This window comes from Sorex fumeus, unplaced genomic scaffold (genome assembly GCF_029834395.1).
Source record: "Sorex fumeus unplaced genomic scaffold, SorFum_2.1 ptg000075l, whole genome shotgun sequence".
Lineage (NCBI taxonomy): Eukaryota > Metazoa > Chordata > Mammalia > Eulipotyphla > Soricidae > Sorex > Sorex fumeus.
In genome coordinates, this window is record NW_026606132.1 from 25,684,504 (window position 1) to 25,693,963 (window position 9,460).

Below are 9,460 nucleotides of genomic sequence, written 5' to 3' on the forward strand. Positions count from 1 at the left end.
AGATGATGAGTGGACACCAGGAAAAAAATGCCTTGTACTGCCAGAGAGGTTGTAAGTTAAGGTTGTTCTAAACGTCTTTCCTACTTCTCTGTGCCTCCCAGCTCAGGAGGGAGATTAGGGGTGGGGGGAGAGATGCACCATCCAGCCACACACCCTTGGTTGAGACTCAGTTAAGTCACAGACATCTTGTGTCAGCAAAACTTGACAGCCCTGGAAATGATCTTTCTCTAGAAGTTACAAAAACATTGTTTAAGAAAAACTTCAGTTCTTGATTCAAATTGACACTCGCAACAAAGTTTACTGTACAAAAGTTTGGAAAGATAACTGGAGATGTATTATACTGCCTTAATTTTATTCTGTATTTGCTGTAATAATAAATAAAAATGCTTTTGTGGCTTTGATGTGTGATCAGTTCACTTCCTCCGCCAGAAGTGTTGGTGTGGGGGTTGTGGGGTGGGCACAAAAATGTTGGGTGTGGGAGGGGGGAGGTCAGAAGATTTAGGGGCCACTTCCATATCTATGATGGAGTTGGGGTGGGGGTGGGAAGGGCTTCTGAATATAATGAGCTCTCCAGCTTGCCTTGACCTGGCGGAAAACAAGTCTGAGAAGAGCCCAAGAGGGAGTTGTCAGAGGTGAGAAGCATGGTTGTGGGGCCGATGAGCAAGACCCCTGACCTCAGAATACAGTCCCTAAATCCCAGGAAGATGCCCCTCATAAACCGGTCCCCGCCAGATAAAAGTGGGCTCAAGCTATATGGCAGGGCACCAATTTTGTTAGGAAATCCATACATGGAACACATCACACATATACAGCCACACCAAAAAGTGTCTTTTGTGGGGGGCTGCGTTCAAGTACAGCCAGAACAGGAGCTTAAAATGAAGCCATCGGAACTTTAAACAATTTTTTAATCACAGTGATATACACAATTACAAAATTCTTCATGATTGGTTCTCAGTCATGCAATGTTCCAACACCCGTCTATTCACCAGTGTGTATTTCCCACCACCAATGCCCCCCCTCCTGCCTCTATGACAGGCATTTTCTCTCTCTCTTTCTCTCTCTCTCTCTTTGGGCCTTATGGTTTGCAATACAGAGAATGAAACATTATCAGGTATATCCCTTTACTTACTTTCAATACAATGTTGCTGTCCAAAATTATCATTTCCAACTATTATCATCATGTTATATTGGACTTGTTGTCATAATAGTCCATTCTCTATCCTAACTTCCCTTTGCCACCCGCCCCAGACATATGTGGCTAGCTTCCAACCGTTGACAAGACTTCCTGCCCCTGTTTTATCTGGCCTTGAATATTAGTCTCATACTATTTTTCATATCCCACAAATGAATGCAGTCATTTTATATGTCTCTCTCCTTCTGACTTATTTTACTCAGCATAATACTCCCCATGTCCATCTACGTATACGCAAATTTCATGACTTCATTTTTCTAGCAAGTGCATATTGTAAATGTACGATAGCTTGTTTTTTATCCAGTCTTCTGTTCTCAGTCACTCAGGTTGTTTCGAGATTCTGGCTATTGTGAATAGTGCTGCAATGAACAACGAAGTGCATCTGGCATTTCTGTTGTGTGTTTTTGGGTCCCCAGGGTTTATTCCAAAAAATGGTATTGCTGGGTCAAATGAGAGCTTCATTTCTAGTTTTCTGAGGAATGCCCCTATTGTTTTCCAAAATGGCTGGACCAGACGGCACTCCTACCAACAATGAATGAGAGGCCCTTTCTGCCTGCATCCGCGCCAACACCGGTTGCTCTTTTGGATGTTCACTGGAACATCTTATGTACAAATTACAGCGGTTGAGGCCCACCAGAATGACTGACAGACCTCAGGCCCAGTCCTCATGAAAAACTGCCAAGCATCCCTGAACAGCCAGAAAGAATGCTTTCTTGGGAGTTGGCAAAAAAAAAATATGCAGTCATTCCTGTGTTGTGTCGTGATGTTTGTTTCCTTCCTCTGGGCCCCACCTAAGGTGGTCCTCTTGGGTCTAGTGCAATTGTTCACTCCAACGGCCTCATGCCTGTACCACTATGTCCCAAATCACAATCCTCCCGGATGCTGAGGCTGCAAGGATCTGAGAGGAGATGAGAGAGATGAGAACAATTGGCGTTTACTTTTGCGATTTTGTCCCAGACTTTGCTCTCAAGTGCCCGAAGCCACAGAGCTAATAATATGCAGAGTCTCACAGTCTCGTGACAGTGGCTGTTTCCGCCCACCCACAAGCTGGCTTCATCAGTCCGGCCCTGATCTCTGACCCCTGAGCTCGCCTTGGGCAATTATCAGCCACGAAGCCCGCAACCTTCTCAGCCCATACATAACCAAGACCCTTTCTCCTCTCCCCTTTCCCTATGGACCCCTCAACACCCCCAGTGCCGAAACACCAGATCTCATCGACTAAATTCACTAGCTCTGAGCAATGATCATGGCCAAATGCAGAATAAATGCCTTGAGATTCAAGGTGCTTTGTAATTCTCCCCAGGAAAATCCAAGGCTGATGCTTTTAGGTCAGTGCAAACATTTATGCCACCTTTACCGACATCTCCAAAAAGAAGCTGCCTCCGGGAAAGTGCAAGTATTCATAACCAAGGAATAAAAAATATGCGACTTTGAAATCCCCTTAGTTTCTGCTTTATCTTCTCTTTACATGGAAATATGATGTACTGTGTAATAGGACATACTGACATGCATATTTGGAGGTAAGCCCGTGCCTGATACTTCAGGTGTGTGATCGCCCTCTTCTCAAGATCTAGGGAACTCTCTTCTGTCTCGTGCTTGTGAGTAACCCAACAGAAGGCTGCCAGACTCCTCACTCGAATACACATTCTGGACCCACATAGAAATGGAAACAGACTGTATTGATTATTACTGTATTATTATAATACATACTGTATTATAACATATTCATTTTATTTTGTTGTTGTTTTGATTTAGGGGCCACATAGACAAATGCTTTGGAATGGGACCATGCAAGGCTGGGGATTCAACCTGGGCTTCCTGTGTGCATAGCATGCACTCATCCCACTGAGTTATCACTCCAACCCCCATCCAGTTATTTTTCAAAAATCATAAGGTCCAAGGATATAGAGAAAATAGCTGGAGCATGTGTCTGGCATGTGTGAGGTTGTGAGTTTAATCCCTAGCCCTGATGGCTCTTGAACAGTACTGGGTATAGCCCCGAAGCCAGGAAGCACAAGTGAAGTGGTCCTAGTGTCCCCTAAGTAGCATCACATCACCAGACCCAAGCACTGAACCATTCATCCCTTTCATTTGGGAGAAATGGGCTGGAGCGATAGCACAGCGGTAAGGCGTTTGCCTTGCACGCAGCCAACATGGCCGACCCGAGTTCGATTCCTCTGCCCCTCTCGGAGAGCCCGGCAAGCTACCAAGAGTATCTCGCCCGCATGGCAGAGCCTGGCAAGCTCCCCGTGACGTATCCGATATGACAAACACAGTAACAACAAAGTCTCACAATGGAGACGTTACTGGGCCCGCTCGAGCAAATCGATGATCAACGGGAGGACCTTTACCTTTTTACCTTTACCTTTGGGGGCCTTCTCTAAATCATGATAAAATAAACACAACCTAAATTTGACCATTTTAAGTATTTAAATAGTATAATTCAGTAGCATGAAGTACACTCACAGTGTAAAATCATCAGCATCATCTCTCCGTGGATCTTCATCTCCCTAAATATAAAATCTATTGCCATTAAATAATATTTTCCTATTTCCCCTACCTGAAGCTGCCCATGCCCAACATTTGATAACCTGCATTCAGCTTTCTGTATCTTTGAATTTGCTTATCCTCGGTACCTCCTACAATTGGAATTGTGTAATTTTCATTTTGTGACTGGTTCTCTAAATATGTCTTCAAATTCCAATTATATGAATGTGCTAGTATTTCTTTTTTATGAACTCAATAATATTCTATTCTGCTGGTATATCAAAATTTTGTGAGACCAGCCATCCATTGATAAATATTTGAACTAGCTCTACGTTTTTGTTGTTGTGATAGTGCTGTTATGAATATTGATCTACTTATTTGGAACTCTGCTCTTGAATTCTTTTGGGTATATGTCTGACAGTAGAATTGCTGAATTATTTGTTATCCCGACTTCTTTGGCTCAGCAGTATGACTCTGAGAGCCATTCATGTTTTTGTGATCAACAGTTTTATTTTACTTGTATGCAGTCCTCTGCAGTACAAACAAACCACATTTTGTTAATTTACTCTTCGTTTATGCACACTTGGGTTCGTTCCAGTTTGGGACTACAATGGTAAAGGTAAAGGTAAAGGCCCTCCCGTTGATCGTTGATTTGCTCGAGCGGGCCCAGTAACGTCTCCATTGGAGACTTTGTTGTTACTGTGTTTGGCATATCGAATACTCTCGGTAGCTTGCCAGGCTCTTCGAGAGGGGCGGAGGAATCGAACTCGGGTCGGCCATGTTGGCCGCTTGTAAGGCGAACGCCCTACCCGCTGTGCTATCGCTCCAGCCCCTGGGACTACAATGAAAATTGCTTTTTTTAAATGTAGGAGTACTGCTATTTATTCAGCCATTGATTAAGCTGATCGAATGGGCATTAACTCCACATTCCTTTTAAAAATTCCTTTTAATTGGTTATCCATGAGATAGACCATTACAAAGCTGTTCATAATTGGGTTCCAGTCCTACAATGGTCCAGCACCTATCCTTCCATCAGTGAACATTTCCCACCACCAATGTCCCCCATCTCCCCACCACCGTCCCCCAAATCCCTACAAACTACACCCAGCCTCCCTCTATGGGAGGCACTTTCCTACTTATTTCCTTTCTACTTTTCTTTTTATGCATTGCAGTTTGAAATACAGGTCCTAAGAGGTCATAGTGTTTGTTCAGGGCATTCGGTATTTTTTATCAGGATGGTAAGACTGGAGTAATTTTCCAATTGGGTGGCCACTGTGAGGTGTAGACGTGAGTGCCGAGGCTTCCAAAAGTTCAGGGAAGTGGGGTTAGGTAGCCCAGCCCGAGCCTGAGAAAGCCTGGAGATTTCAGTCCCAAAACCTGTATACCAAATTTTTCAGCAGATTATATCTTGGTGAAGTCCATCCCATGGCTCCCACATACCTAACTTTTGGCCGTTTAATTTCTTGGTAAGCTTGGTCCCAAGTTGTTGATGTTTGGCCAAAGGTATGGTGGCAATTTTGGGGTGTCAGGAAGCCTGAAGGCACCATCGTGCTGCTGCTGCACTCATCCCACGGGTATAGGTTGACCTGTTGGCGGCATCATATCTCCATGAAAATTGCTTTTTAAAAACATTTTGGTATACAATTCACTTTTATCTTGAGATGTGATTTTATACAAAGTGAAGTGCCCAAATCTTTAGTGTAGACATCAAAATGCCTTTATGTGTATACCTGTGTCACTGCCATGTACGTCAAGATAGAAAATCTTTTCAGTTTTTCTATGGTTACACTATGCCAGATCAATTTTGCTGGTTCTTGAATTCCATCTATACAAATGCATCTAGAATGTACTCTTTTGTGTCTGGTGTATCTTTGCTTGTCATTTGGTTTGTGAGCATTAGAATTTTGCTTTGCGTTGGAGTAATTCATTCTTGTTTATTCTTGCATAGACTTCCATTGTATTGAATACAACAATTAAAAATCCATTCTAATATTGATAGTGCATTTTGATTGTTTTTTAGTTTAGGGATTTTATGAGGGAAGCTGCCATGAACCTTTATGCACATGCCTTTTGGTATAGCAATGACCTTATTGCTCCGGAAATATACCTTGAATTGGAATGGTTGAGTCAGTAGTATGTGTATTTACTTTTCGTAGGCACTGCCACATATTTTTCTAAAGTTATTGAAAACATTTCTGTTCCCAACAAAAATATGTGAGCGTTCAAGGCATTCTGAATTTTTGTCTACAGTTGATAGTTTAAATTCTTTTAATTTTAGCTGTTCTAAGGGGTATCCACTGTTATTTCATTACACTTACAATTTGAATTTCACTAACAAATAATGATGGTGACCATCCTTTCACATTAGCAGTGACCACTTGTATGTATTACTTAAGGAAGCCTCTGAACAAATCTTTTTTTTGAAATTTGAAGTTTGTCCTTTTATTGGCACTAAAAGAAATATATAAATCTGGTTACAAGTATATATATAAAATATATATTATACATATAAGTGTATTTCATGAATATCTCAGTCTGAGGTTCATCTTCTGTCTCTTAATTATATATTTCAATGAGCAAAAATATGCAATACTATGAAATTTAGTCATCATTTTAGTTGACATGATATTTTGTGTTTAAGACATTCTGATTGCTCTAATATAATGAATATATTCTCTCAGTTTTTCTCATACAAACATTACTGCTTGGCCTTTGACATTAACGTCTAAGCTCAGTCTCATTTAAAGTTAATTTTTTGTGCTTGAAGTGAGGGAGGAGTCCAGTTCAATTTTTTAATGTAGTAAAGGTTCAGTTTTTCATTACCCCAATGGATTACAGTGGATAATTTGCTATAAAGTAGTCAACAAAATTATCGTCTATCTAATATCTATCTTCTTTCTATGAACCTTTCTTTCTGGAATGTCTACTCTGTTCTATTATTATATTTGTACGGCTTTGCACCAAAGCCATATTATTTTCTTGGCACTTGTCTAGAATTTTTTTAAAAAAAATTATGTGAGGGAACCTGGGAAGGTGGGTGGAGAGATGTTGACACTTGTGGTGGGATCAGTGCTGCAATATTCTATGTCTAAAACTCAACTATGACAAGAACTGAGTCTTGAAAGTAGGCAAAGGGATATACATGATAACCTTTAAGCATCTGTATTGCAAACTCTAATGCTTAAATGAGAGAGAAAGAGAAAGGGAGAAGAGAGAAAAGAGAAGAGAGGTTCCTGCCATAGACACAGGAGGGGATGGGGGGTGTTTTAGAGGGGTGGGAAGGAGACTGGGGACACTGGTACTGGGAAATTACACTGATGGAGGGATGGAACATTCTATGACTGAAACCCAATCATGAACAGCTTTGTTATGCTCTATCTCATGATAATTCAATAAAAAGCTCAACTATGAATAACCTTGTAAATATGATGCTTTAATAAAATTTAAAATTTTACTTCAATTTTTAATTTGAGATTTTGTGGTTTACAGTGCTATTAATGGTTTCTCATGCATGTTATTTTTAATTTTCACTGTTTTAATTGGAGTAAAGTTTGTATAAGAGGTGCACAAATATTACACATAAAGACAGATTTTAATTATATATGATATATATATTGTTTGGGGACCACACCCCAGCAGAGCTCAGAGTTTATTCCTGGCTCTGTGCTCTGGGATTACTTCTGGTGGGGTTTAGTGCACCATACGGAGTTGTAGGGATCACAATGGTTTTTTTTGTGTGTGTGTGCAAAGCAAGTGCCCGACTTACTGTACTATCTCTCAGGCTCCAATTATGTATATTTTATAACTACATACATGCATATTTACATATCATTACCCTCCAGGTTAAGCTATAGACCATTTCTAGGACCCCAAAGAACTTTTTGATATCTTCTTCAAAGTTAATCACTAACTTATCTTTTATTTTCACAGTTCAGTTTTGCTTATTTTAAAAAATCAATTTAAAATAATTATTAAAAATTAATTTACCATTGGTTTACAGTACGATGTTAATTTCTAGGGGTTTTGGATTTCATTATGAGAAATGATACATATCCTTGTTTTTGAAGTATGGTTAATTTTGGCAAACTACTTTTGAGAGGTATTTATGTTGTTAACTCTATCAGCAGTTTTTAAAATATTTCATAGATATAATTAGTGTGGCATATTTGGGCTGGAGCGATAGCACAGTGGGTAGGGCATTTGCCTTGCAATCGGCTGACCTCGGTTTGATTCCTCTGCCCCTCTTGGAGAGCCAAGCAAGCTACCGAGAGTATCTTGCCCGAACGTCAAAGCTTGGCAAGCTACCCGTGACGTATTCAATATGCCAAAAACAGTAACAAGTCTCACAGTTTGTTTACTGGTGCACGCTCGAGCAAATCAATGAACAATGGGAGGACAGTGCTAGCTACAGTGCTATTTTGAAACTGAAAGTATAGAATATAGAAAGTAATATAGAAAGATAAGTAATTTCTTTAACAAAATAAAATGAATGCATGAATGTGTTAAACATAAATGCATATTTTAACACATTTATACTAAATATATGTATATATTTTCATTGATTATAGATTCATATACCATAGACGCTGTAACTTAAAAATATTAATGAAGTGTCTGTTAGTATATCCACAAAGATCTACCATGATAAGCAGATCTAATAGTTGAAGATTTTGCTTTATAATTTTGTGACGTTGAGATGAAATGCAGGACAGACATGCAAGCCATGCATGTGCTCTATTGCTGATCTACATCCTCAGCCCAATAGTTGAGTATTTTAACAACTCCCAAGGAAACTGTACCAGTTGTATTTGTTCCCCATTATCTTCTCCCTATGACAACTACTAATCTACTTTCTGTGTCTGTAAGTTTACTCATTTTGGACTTTTGTGATAGAATCATACCTCTGTGGTAATTTATATGGTTGATTCAATTAATATGTTTTCAAGTGGCATCATGTTGTAACATGCATTAAAATTTCATTAATTCAGAAGACTGAGTGATTTTTTGTATGCATAAACTACATGTTTATTCATTTACCTCTCAGTGAAAAATTGGATTTTTTCACTTTTTGACTATTGTAAACACCACTTGTGAATATTGGTGAACAATCACTGTGAATATGTTTGTGAGTTTGGTAAATTAGAAGAGCAATAGAGGTCTAAAAGAAAAGAAATGAAACAATAGATTAGAGATTATATCAATGACACTGAAAAAGGAAATTGAGATATTAAGTCAATAAAACTAAAAATGGTTATTAAAAAGATCAATATAATTGGCAAACTTCTAACAAGAGTAAGAAATAAAGACTAAGAACACAAATTGCTACTATCAGAAATGAAAGACCAGTATTACTCTTCTTTCATGAACATAAATAGGATAATAAAACAGTAATCTGAATTCCTCTATTGTAATAAATATGATAACAAACAAATGGGTCTAGATAAAATTAAAAAGTTTTTGAATGGCAAAAGAAACTATACTAAATTTAAAAGACACCTTACAAAATGGTAGAAAACGTTTTCGCACAATACATCAAACAAAGGGCTAATACCCAAGATATATAAAGTACCCATTGAGCTCAATCACAAAAATTCAATAAACTCATCAAAAATGGGGAGTAGAGGTGAACAGTCGATGGGTATTTGATCACTGTATAATTGAAACCCAAGCACAAAAATTTGTAAGTCTACAACTGTACCTCATGGTGTCTCACTAATAAAAATTAAAAAAAAAAGTTAGACACATACAATATATCAACCCTCCCCTCTCCCCCACAAAAAA